We start from the raw sequence: 12606 nt of genomic DNA on the forward strand, positions 1-12606 counted from the left end.
TCTGGTGAAGTACCATAACAACCTTGTAAAGTATACAGTTTTGGGTTCCCCAACCCCTTTATTTTCCCTTCTACACGGGTTCTGTTTCTCTTTTTCCTTTTCTCCTTTTTATTTACATCTCACCATGTTTAGTGCACATATAATTATGTGCTTTTCGAACTTTCAATAAAGATGTTGAAAGAAAGAAAGAAAGAAAGAAAGAAAGAAAGAAAGAAAGAAAGAGAGAGAGAGAGAGAGAGATGAAAGGACAGGGGTAAAGTCATAGAATCAAAAGATTGTAGAGTCAGAAAGATCATCTGGTCTAATCCCCTGATAGATGGCCACTCAACCTCTCCTTTAAAGCCTCTAAGGACCCCCCCCCTAGCACCCCTATTTTCCAGGGACAGCCCTGGTTTTACAGAAGCCGTCCCGGTTTCTGATTCAATCCCGGAATGTCCTGCTTTTCCTTCGGACGTCAGAGAAATCTTGGAGGGTATGGAGCTATGCAGCCCTCTTGCCGTCGGCAGCTCTGAATAGCGAAGCTCTTTAATGTTCTATTATATTTTAAGATATATGGGAGGTGGGTGGCGCTGTGGGTTAAACCACAGAGCCTAGGACTTGCCGATCAGAAGGTCGCCAGTTCGAATCCCCACAATGGAGTGAGCTCCCATTGCTCTTTCCCAGCTCCTGCCAACCTAGCAGTTCAAAAACACCTCAAAGTGCAAGTAGATAAATAGGTACCGCTCTGGCGGGAAGGTAAACGGCTACTCTGGTTCACCAGAAGTGGCTTAGTCATGCTGGCCACATGACCCAGAAGCTGTACGCCGGCTTCCTCGGCCAGTAAAGCAAGATGAGCGCTGCAACCCCAGAGTCGGCCACGACTGGACCTAATGGTCAGGGGTCCCTTTACCTTTACCATTATATTTACCATGTGTATCTGAAGAAGTGTGCATGCACACGAAAGCTCATACCAAGAACTAACTTAGTTGGTCTTTAAGGTGCTACTGGAAGGAATTTTTTTATTTTGTTTTGACTATGGCAGACCAACACGGCTACCTATCTGTAACTTTACCATTATATTTTAAGATATATTGGCTAGCAGTGGTTTTGCTGGGCTGGATCAGAGCAGAGCTCCTCAAAATAATTGACGCAGCTAAACTTAGGCCCACTGTTTTCAATGAATCTCATAGATCTGTAGCTTCCGGGTAGGAGTGCATCCTCCTTGGTGAAATTGCAGGGTCCCCCTCGTAGGTGCCAGCTCCTGCGGCCTTGACTTTAGCCAGGGGATTTCCAGCAAAGGCTAGCCAGCAGCATCCCATAATCTCCCCGCTAAGAAGGGAAGGCTCAGAGGCTTAAGCCTGTCTTTGTTTCAAGGGCGGTCTGGGCCACTCGTGGTGGAAATTTACCACTTTCTCTACCTAAGGGTTGGCCTGGATTCATGCCCGTTGCTCCTCTTGGGGCCCTCATTAACGGCTGAGCTCTTTGCCAGCTAGCTGTAGGAACAAAAGACCCTTTTCTTGCGCTGCCTGAAGTCCAAATGTAGCCGGGAGAGGGAAGGGAACCTTGGGCAGACCTGCGAAAGAAATCCGGTTCAGTTCAACCCACCCGATTTGCGCTCCCTGAAACAAAAGCAAAATTCCGTCTGCAATCTGCGCTTCTCTGAACTTGGCAATACATCTCTCCAGTAGGAAAGCACATGCAGTGGAGTTTAGTGTGCATTAAAGTGCCTTATAGGGGATGCGGGTGGCGCTGTGGGTTAAACCACAGAGTCTAGGACTTGCCGATCAGAAGGTTGGTGGTTTGAATCCCCGCGACAGGGTGAGCTCCCATTGCTCAGTCCCTGCTCCTGCCAACCTAGCAGTTTGAAAGCACGTCAAAGTGCAAATAAATAGGTACCGCTCCGGTGGGAAGGTAAACGGTGTTTCCGTGTGCTGCTCTGGTTCTCCAGAAGTGGCTTAGTCATGCTGGCCACATGACCCGGAAGCTGTACGCTGGCTCCCTTGGCCAATAAAGCGAGATGAGCGCCGCAACCCCAGAGTTGGTCACGACTGGACCTAATTGTCAGGGGTCCCTTTACCTTTACCTTTAAAGTGCCTTATAACAGTGCAAATAAGATGCATATATAGTAGAGGAAATTATCGCTAGGCAAAAATGGGAATATCAGGTGAAACTGCTTGCACGTCCTGGGGAAATTCTCTCACAAAAACGCTGGTGAATTTTCACGAGGATGTTAAACACACACACACCACAAACTAATGTGAAAACACGGACAATTAGAAATATGAGCTGCCAGAAAGATCGGCCAGCCTCTTGTTGACAGGGCTGCAGGATTTGTTTTTGTCGCCCGGGCAAGTTAAATAAAGGGCTGTATAACTTTATTGCCGCAAATGTCCCGGCTGCCTTTATCATGTTGGCATGCTCCAGAGCTGCTGCGGAAGAGAGGGATAAAGATCAAGCCAGCACCCTCGGGAGGCCTGATGGGACAGGGCTGGGCACCCATTTCGCCCATGCGGGAAGGGAAGGGGGCGGAGGCTGTTTGCTTAGGGTCACACGGTTCCTCAGAGGCACCTAGTCTGGCCCTTGTTGAGTCAGCCCATGAAAAAGCGCGTGGCTGTACCAAACCAGGAAAGGTCATAGCAGGCCAGGCAAAGGTGCAGTCGATGGAGCTTGGTTGCTAGTGTAATAATAAAATTTAAGGTCTTATATATATAATAAATGTTCATAAATGTAGCAACCAAGCACGTACATAGATATGTGGACCACATGTCTGGAGCACCACAGGAAGACCATCCTGAAACCATTTTGACTCCCAAACTGACCAAATGTTTTCTCTGCAAGGAGGGAGGGGGTGAGGGAACCTTCCCATTGTCTCAGGAATTGGGTAATCACCATCCCAAAGAAATGGGCAGACTACCAGGAAAGGCAATCAGATAAGGCATTATCAGATAACCTGGCAGACAGGAAAAACAGCAACATTCAAATTTCTGTTGTAGACCACCTTTTCTGTGATGTAGGTATGATGTTTGTGGGGGGTGGTCTTGAGTGACAGGGCAGGGAATTAAAAATGTCTATATCAGGCCTTGCGCACCATTGTTCTGGGTTCCTCCTCCCTCCTGCGTGTGGTGAGTGAGGACCCTGTTGCAACAGATCAATAAAGATCAGGCTTACTGGCTGCTTTGTTTCTCAGTATTCTCTGGTTGGCCTCTGTTATTTTCTCCTACCAATAAGGAACCCACGTAAGGACTCTATATACCCCATAAGGGAAAAGGGGCAGGTTTTGTTTACAACACTAGGTAAAGGTAAAGGTACCCCTGCCCGTATGGGCCAGTCTTGACAGACTCTGGGGTTGTGCGCCCATCTCACTTAAGAGGCCAGGGGCCAGCGCTGTCCGGAGACACTTCTGGGTCACGTGGCCAGCGTGACATCGCTGCTCTGGCCAGAGCCAGAGCCAGAGCCGCACACGGAAACGCCGTTTACCTTCCCGCTTGTAAGCGGTCCCTATTTATCTACTTGCACCCGGGGGTGCTTTCGAACTGCTAGGTTGGCAGGCGCTGGGACCGAACGACGGGAGCGCACCCCGCCGCAGGGATTCGAACCGCTGACCTTTCGATCAGCAAGCCCTAGGCACTGAGGCTTTTACCCACAGCGCCACCTGCGTCCCTCCGCCACCTGCAGGCAAATCTGTCCATTTGGGACTTCTTTCTTTCTTTCTCAATGAAAGGGCTGGTGGCGCACTGCAAACATTTAAAAACGTAAGCAGGTTCGATATAGCACTTGTAATTGAAAATGACAAAGGATAAAACCGAAGTGTAATAATTTAGATAAATGTAATTAGATGCAGTAAAAAAGGAAGATAGACTTTGGAAGCCCTGGGAAGGGTGGGGGGTGGGGGAGTCCAGGTGTTCAGGGAACCCCATAAATGTACTGGTATGCACTATGGTTTAATGTAAACAATTGTGTGTGTAATTTTTTTTAAAAAAAATAAAATTTATTTTTTAAGAAGAAAGGGCTGGTGGCACCCTGATGTTTTCTAGTTCATAAAATTTATATGCCGTTTGATTGTAGAAAAAACATCTGTATGTTTTAATAGAGCATGTATATTCTATAATCGTTTGATGTGTTGTTGTTTTTGAATGATTGCTTTTCCTCCCTGCTATGCTTTGACTGTTTCTATTTTAGCTGTAAGCCACCTTGAGTCTCCATCAGGGGAAAAGGAAACATACAAATAAAAACAATGATAATAGTAAGAATAATGGCAAGCCCTGAGCTGACCCACAACCCAAGCCTAGCCTGTTGTCCTCAGATGCAACTGGGCCTCCTTGCATCTGAGGGAGAAATTCCATTCAGGTTTAGTAATAATAATAAAATAATAATAATAATACCCCACCCATCTGGCTAGGTTTCCCATCTGGAATTTAATGGTGGGCCTATGCCGCTCACAATTTCGGGGGGGGGGGGGAGGGATCTGTGATCCAAAACACAGATTTCCTTCGAAATCCGCACTCTTCTGAGTTCTCTGTAAAGAGGGATTGATAGTTAACCCACTCTGGGAATTGTAGCTCTTAAAGCGATATGATACTATTTAATTGTACGGTGTGGCAAGGGGACTCAGCTACATTAGTCAAGAAAGTGTTTTGAATATTTTTTAAACATGCAACACCATATGGGGCAAAAAAATTATAATTTCTAAGTGATTTTCCATAGTAGTGGTGGTGTTATGTTTTAATTTTGGATTATTTATAGCATTTCCCCCCTGTGTGTAGATCCACCTAGGGCAGGCATCGGCAAACTCAGCCCTCCAGATGTTTTGGGACTACAACTCCCTTCATCCCTAGCTAACAGGACCAGTGGTCAGGGATGATGGGAGTTGTAGTCCCAAAACATCTGGAGGGCCAAGTTTGGGGATGCCTAACCTAGGGGGTTAGTCCCACAAAAGATCCTGGGAATGGTAGTTTTTTATGGGTACTGGGAACTATAGCTCTGTGAGGGGGTAGACTGCCATTGCTGGGATTCTTCCTGCTTTAAAATGTGTGCCATATACCAACAGAATCATAGAAACAGTGCTTTTTTCGAGGGGGGATGCAGGGGTAAGCATACCCCTAAACATTTTGTGAATCTAAGTTTGGCCTCATTGTGGGGCAGTATTTCAATAGGTGTAGGATGTTAACGGAGAAATCCGAGGGCTCCCTTGGACAAAAAAACAAGGACACCAGCCAGGTATACCAGAGCAAAACAGCAGCCACTAGGCTTGGTCTTTATTGAAGACTGTTGCGACAGGACTCCCACCTGCCACCAGGTGAAACAAAATGGAAGCCCAGAACAAAAGAAGACCCCAACTTTTATTAGTTAGTAATCCCCCAAGCTGAGGGACGCAGGTGGCGCTAAAGGTTAAAGCCTCAGCGCCTAGGACTTGCCGATCGAAAGGTCGGCGGTTCGAATCCCCGCGGCGGGGTGCGCTCCCGCTGCTCGGTCCCAGCGCCTGCCAACCTAGCAGTTCGAAAGCACCTCCGAGTGCAAGTAGATAAATAGGGACCGCTTACCGGCGAGAAGGTAAACGGCGTTTCCGTGTGCGGCTCTGGCTCGCCAGATGCAGCTTGTCACGCTGGCCACGTGACCCGGAAGTGTCTCCGGACAGCGCTGGCCCCTGGCCTCTTGAGTGAGATGGGCGCACAACCCCAGAGTCTGTCAAGACTGGCCCATACGGGCAGGGGTACCTTTACCTTTACCTTTAATCCCCCAAGCTACACCCCTAGAACTACATCACAACTACATCATGACTACATCATTGACACATCACAAAAAGGAGGGGTTGAGGGAGGAGTTGTGGAGGTAACCTGAGTATCTTGTCACCTGGCTGGTTCCTCCTCTCCCCCTCCCCACGAGTCATTTCCAGAGGACAAAGGGGAGTTGGCAGTCCTTTGTTCCAGTCCATGTTGAATCCACTCCCATATGCAAGTCCTTTGTGACCTGGATGGTCTTCTCTCTGGGACCATCAAGGTTGTCATGCCAACCTTGGGTAGGGCTCCTGTGTATGTGCTGGTACGGTTAAGGGATTATGGCCATCCTGTATCAAACCATCCCCCTCTGATAGTCCTTCCTTCATGGAGCAAAATAAAAACGGACTGGTGTAAATGCGATGTATGGTTGATTTACTATGAATTTATAACAGAAACGTCGTGTATGTCGTGTGTGTGTGTCATAGAATCATAGAATCATAGAGTTGGAAGAGACCATAAGGGCCATCAAGTCCATCAGAGCACTCCTGACATATGGTTGTCAAGCCTCTGCTTAAAGACCTCCAAAGAAGGAGACTCCACCCCACTCCTTGGCAGCAAATTCCATTGTCAAACAGCTCTTACTGTCTGGAAGTTCTTCCTAATGTTTAGGTGGAATCTTCTTTCTTGTAGTTTGGAACCATTGCTCTGTGTCCGCTTCTCTGGAGCAGCAGAAAACAACCTTTCTCCCTCCTCTATGTGACATCCTTTTATATATTTGAACATGGCTATCATATCACCCCTTGAGCTCCTCTTCTTGTGTCGTGTTTGTACAAACTGAATGATTGGGGGGGGGTTCCTGCAACAAGGAAAACAAGAGTACCCCTAAACATTTCTTAGGAGAAAACAAAAGCACTGCATAGACTCATATAATTGTAAAGTTGGAAGGGGCCATGGGGGTCATCTAGTCCAACCCCCTGCAATGCAGAAATCTTTTGCCCAACATGAGGCTTGAACCCACAACCCTTAGATCAAGAGGCTCATGCTCTATTGTAGCACCCTGCTTGTGGTTAACGCTTAGCTGGAATGAAATATTCAACGCAGCAATAGAGAAATTAAAATAATAATTTATTTGTCAGACAAATAAATGATAGGCACAGTGGTATATGGTTACCAAAGCTCTGCCCCCCTTCCAGCCCTGATGGCCAGCACTTATATTTCCTCAGCCCAGCCCCCTTGCTCCTCCTTTGGCTGCCTCTGTCCAATCAGCCTGGTTGAAATTCCTATTGGCTGTTTGCTAGAACCAATAATAAAAGATACACCCATTTCCTATTACCTTTTATGGGAGACAAAGAGCTATATTTCCTTCTATCCATAAATGGCAGACAAGTAGCCATATATCTTACATTTGCCTCGACAAGGCACCTTAATTACCAGATCACCTTTTGCCCCTGTTGCCCCTGCATTCCAAAACAAATGGCTCGTGGTATTAAATTCTATCTAAACAGAGATCTTGGGTTCACATTCTCACACACCATCAATGAAATAAGAATCTAATATAAGAATCTAACATTTCTTACTTTCTAAATCCTTTGCCTAATTACATTAAGCCAACAAATCTCATACATAACATAGATAGCTTTCTAGAAGAAAAGGCCTTTGCAAAGTAAAAAAGGAACTCAGTAAAAAACAGCTTCAAAAGAAGCCTCTTCAGTTTACACCCCCCTTTTCCCAGCCAGCTGCTTTTCCCATTAGCTCTTCCCAAAATTTATTGCCCTTTAACTCTCTCAGTATACCTTAAACCTTAGGAAAATATGGCTAGAGTTCTGATGGGAGGCACATGGTATTATTTTCTGTTAAACAATAAATCTTACTATTTACCAACTCTTAATTAGTGTTTTTGCAGCTTGATTGTGAATATGTAGGGTCAGTGTAACATTTGCTCCCAGCCTGTAATTCCCTTTTACAGCTTTGAGAAACTTGTCTCCTGCTACTGCTATAAATCAGGGGGGCCCTTCTTCAGGAGAGCAGGAAGATAAACAACTGCCAAAGTACTTAGCCAGCTGGTTTCTGCCTGGCATGAAACATACAAACATTTGCAAATATATCTTTAAGCTCATTTTAAAATAGAGGCCTTGATCAGATGCCTCACTATAGCAAGGGTCAGCAACCTTTTTCAGCCGTGGGCCGGTCCACTGTTCCTCAGACCATGTGGTGGGCTGGACTATATATATATATATATATATATATATATATTGGGGGGGGGGGAGATGAACGAATTCCTATGCCCCACAAATAACCCAGAGATGCATTTTAAATAAAAGAACACATTCTACTCATGTAAAAACACCAGGCAACCCCCACAAATAACCCAGAGGTGTGTTTTAAATAAAAGGACACATTCTACTCGTGTAAAAACATGCTGATTCCCGGACTGTCCGCAGACCGGATTGAGAAGGCGATTGGGCCTTAGGTTGCCTACCCCTGTTCTATAGGTTTGACTTGCTGCAGTTGTTCTGCTTTACTTTTCCCCTGCGCCTTTCTAGAAATGCTTCCACATCAAAGTGTGTGTGTATTTTCATTAAATAGCCAGGAGCCAAGACAGAGCTGGAAGACAACCCAGCTTGCATGGCACGTGAGAGAGGACTGGAGAGAGGAAGGTGCTAAGTCTTCTTTATCGGGACAATTTATCAAAATTGCTCTTAAATGGCGGGGCAGAGATTGATGAATTAAATCGCTGCAAATACTCACCACCTCTGCTAGAGCCATAAACTGAGTCCAAGCATCGCAGGTTCATCAGATTTAAGCCTATGTACACATGAGAGGCTTAAAGCGCAGCGAGGTTATCCTGTGGCCCTGGCTGCATTTCAAGTATCATTAACACTTCATAGTACATAGGGACAAGGAGGTCTTTGCACATGTCCAGTATGGTTTCCTTGCCCCTGAAGCTGTCCTTTGCGCATGAGCAGTGGCTGTTTCAAACACGCGCGAGCTTAACTTTGTTCTAAGCATTCCTAAAAAGTAAGTGGAAATATGTATGCGTCTTATGGAGTGAATGCAAGCTGTGCAGCTATCCCAGAAGCCAGAACAGCAAGAGGGATTGCTGCTTTCACTGCGCAGCGATCCCTCTTGCTGTTCTGGCTTCTGGGATTCAGAATATATTTTTCCGTGTTTTTCTCCTCCAAAAACTAGGTGGTCTGGTGTGTCTTATAGAGCGAAAAATATGGTAAATTAGATGTTTATAAAGGTACAAGGCAAACACAAGTATATAAACCGCGTGTCTGAAATAGTACAGGAGAGCAATCTTGAAGCCATTTTGACTCTCCCAGTGACCTCGAATATTCCTCTGCAGTAAGGGAGGAAAATGGGGAAAAGCTCCCCATTGTCTTTGTGCTTGCATATTAAGGGCATATTTGTGGGTGAATAGGGTGAGGCTGTGACTTGGAGTCAGGAACTAAAGCAGAGGTCAGCAAACTTTTTCAGCAGGGGGCCGGTCCACTGTCCCTCAGACCTTGTGGGGGGCCAGACTATATTGGGGGGGAAGAAAAGCACGAATTCTTATGCCCCACAAATAACCCAGAGATGCATTTTAAATAAAAGCACACCTTCTACTCATGTAAAAACATGCTGATTCCTGGACCATCTGCGGGCCAGATTTAGAAGGCGAGTGGGCCGGATCCGGGCCCTGGGCCTTAGTTTGCCTACCCATGAACTAAAGCAGGCATATCCAAAGTCCGTTCCGGAGGCCTAATCTGGACCGTCAGTCAGATTAATCCAGCCCCTGTGGCAGTTTATTTTCTGGGGTAAAATTCTAAAAACAACTCCAGCCCTAAAAAAACTCAACAACTTTGGTCGGCCCCCATGGCCCTTCACTTCATCAAATCTAGCCCTCTTTGAAAAAAGTTTGGACACCACTGAACTAAAGTATTAACCATCACAAAAGCATGCCCAGGCTTTCTAGGTAAAGCAATGTGATCATTAACAGGTTTCTTGGCAGACAGGCTTTCTGCTGTAGAGCCCCCAACTGGGTCATGACTGCCGCCCACTGCATCTCGAAAGTTCTCATGTGGGCCGTAAGGGGTGGGCACTGGGATGTGTGTCTGTGTTTGTCTGTGTGTCTTCTTGGATACCCCATAAGGGAAAAGGAGCAGTTTTTTCCTTATAAGAACTTTGAACAACTTTGAATGTGGCTTATGTTTGCAAATCAGACGGAAGCTGTTTTTTTGGGGGGAACGCATCAAACCCCCGTGTTTCTCAAGAAACTACAGTGGTACCTTGGGTTAAGTACTTAATTTGTTCTGGAGGTCCGTACTTAACCTGAAACTGTTCTTAACCTGAAGCACCACTTTAGCTAATGGGGCCTCCCACTGCCACTGCGCCGCCGGAGCACGATTTCTGTTCTCATCCTGAAGCAAAGTTCTTAACCCGAGGTACTATTTCTGGGTTAGCAGAGTCTGTAACCTGAAGTGTATGTAACCCGAGGTACCACTGTACAGGATATAGATCAAGAACAGGTGGTCCATCTTTGCAGATGAAGTCACACAGCAATGGGGCAGGAGCCCTGGAGGGCAGAAAGATGGCCATGACCACTCAGCAACACCCCCCCCCCAAATGCTTCCTGACCCAGTGACCCTCCCTGTTGGGAGCAGGAAGGGCTTGGCAAGGACTTGGCACGCAGAAACACACATCTCACGTTTCCGAAACCCTGGCTCAGTTCATCGGGTGTGCTGCCCGGAGGTTGCAGGGTGCAAACGTCTGTCCCAGAATGGAGGATGTAAAGGACAGTTAAGTCACAGCGGGGAGAGAAGATGCACAGAGCATCCCATTCGGGGGGGGGGGGGAGAGGCTGTTTCAGGAAATGTGGGGGGCGAAGGGAGGGAGCGGGGAGGGACAGGCTGTTCTGAACTCCTTGTCCAAAGTCCTCCTGCAAGCAGTGCTGGCCTGTTCTCCAATTAGGAAAGAAGGCTGGCTTAAGCTGTTCCTCTTTACTGCCCACCCCTGGAGCGTAAGAACATAAGAAGAGCCCTTGTGGCTCATCCCATCCAGAATCCTGTTCCCACAGGGGCCATGCAGATGCCCACCAAGGGGCGTCAGCCAGTAGGATTCGAACACAAGACCAACTCTCCCCTCCTGCTGTTTCCAGGAACTGGTATTCAGAAGCATTGCTACTTGGCAGAGTAGAGTCATCCTCTCCTCCTTGTCTAATCCCCTTTTAAAGGTAAAGGTACCCCTGCCCGTACGGGCCAGTCTTGACAGACTCTGGGGTTGTGCGCCCATCTCACTTAAGAGGCCAGGGGCCAGCGCTGTCCGGAGACACTTCCGGGTCACGTGGCCAGCGTGACATCGCTGCTCTGGCGAGCCAGAGCCGCACACGGAAACGCCGTTTACCTTCCCGCTGGTAAGCGGTCCCTATTTATCTACTTGCACCCGGAGGTGCTTTTGAACTGCTAGGTTGGCAGGCGCTGGGACCGAGCAGCGGGAGCGCACCCCGCCGCAGGGATTTGAACCGCCGACCTTTCGATCGGCAAGCCCTAGGCGCTGAGGCTTTAACCCACAGCGCCACCTGCGTCCCTTTTAATCCCCTTTTAAAGCTATCCAAATTGGCGACTATGACTGCTTCTTGTGGCAGGAAGTTCCGCAATTTAACTAATCACTGCATGGAGGACTTTTCTGAATCTTCCAACACTCAAGGGTCACTTAAACCAGAGTAGAGTCATCCTCCTCCTTAGATTTGTCTAATATTTTAAAGCCATCCAAGGTGATGGCCAGGGAAAATGGGTGCTTAGAAAGGCTAGAGTGAACAAACATGCCCATGATTTTATCAATGAAACAAATGTAAGGTGTTTCCTTGCACAGTTTAACACTGGGCTTTCTTTTAAATGTCCTGAATCCTCTGGCATTCAGCTTCATTATTGGATGTCTATAAGTTCCAGTGTTATGCGGGAAGAAAAGTTTTCGGCCTGCCTGCCTGCCTGCCTGCCTGCAGACAAAATTATTTGAGTACGCTGAAATGGCAAGATTAATGGGGAAAGTTGGGAATCATGATGACCAATAATTTAACCCAGAATGGGATAAATACAGACAATACCTAAAAGATCATTGTATACATCTGAAATCTTTGGCTGGCCTTGAATGACTCCTGCAAGGTGAGATAAATTATGGATGTATTGGATAAATATGAACTAAATGTTATTCAGATATGCAGTTAATGCAGAATTGTAGAGGACCCACGTTCAGGCGGAGGGAAGTCTTAATACTTTAGTATATAATTTTATTTCATTTTCAACATTTAAGTATTCTTTTCTTCTTATGTTGGAGAAGGAAAATAGTGGTGTATACCAATAAAGATTAAATGCAAAAGAGAGAGAGAGAAGAAAAGTTTTTCTCTGCTTGCTTCCTCCACACTGTTCATGCAGGAATGATAGATCTGCGGTAATACGGCAAACAACTCCCGAAATGCAGAAAGGGAATTACACGAGCGCGCAGACACTGGCTGCTTAAAATGCCTTTTCGCATCTCCAAGGAATAAAATGGAAATGGAAATTACCATAATTTTTGTTCCATAAGACGTACCTGACCATAAGACGCACCTAGTTTTTAGAAGAGGAAAACAAGAAAAAAAATATTCTGAACGAAACAGTGGATGTATGATTTTTGTGGTTCATGCTGTGGCCACAGACATGTGATTTGACGGTGAATTTGGGGTGACCCAATGCAAAAATCCTGAGCATCCATGTGCTTTTACCTCCCCACTCCCAGGCAGCCTCCTTTATCACTAGCGTCCCTTATCTCCCTCCTGATCGCTTGCTGATCAGCTGATCAGCAGCTTCGTTTCAACACCCCCTTCCCTCTTGTTTGCCTTAGTGTCTTTTCCTCAGCTGGAGCAGTTTTTTGCTCCTCCTTTTCTTCTAAT

This window comes from Podarcis cretensis (assembly GCF_951804945.1).
Source record: "Podarcis cretensis genome assembly, chromosome: 8".
Lineage (NCBI taxonomy): Eukaryota > Metazoa > Chordata > Lepidosauria > Squamata > Lacertidae > Podarcis > Podarcis cretensis.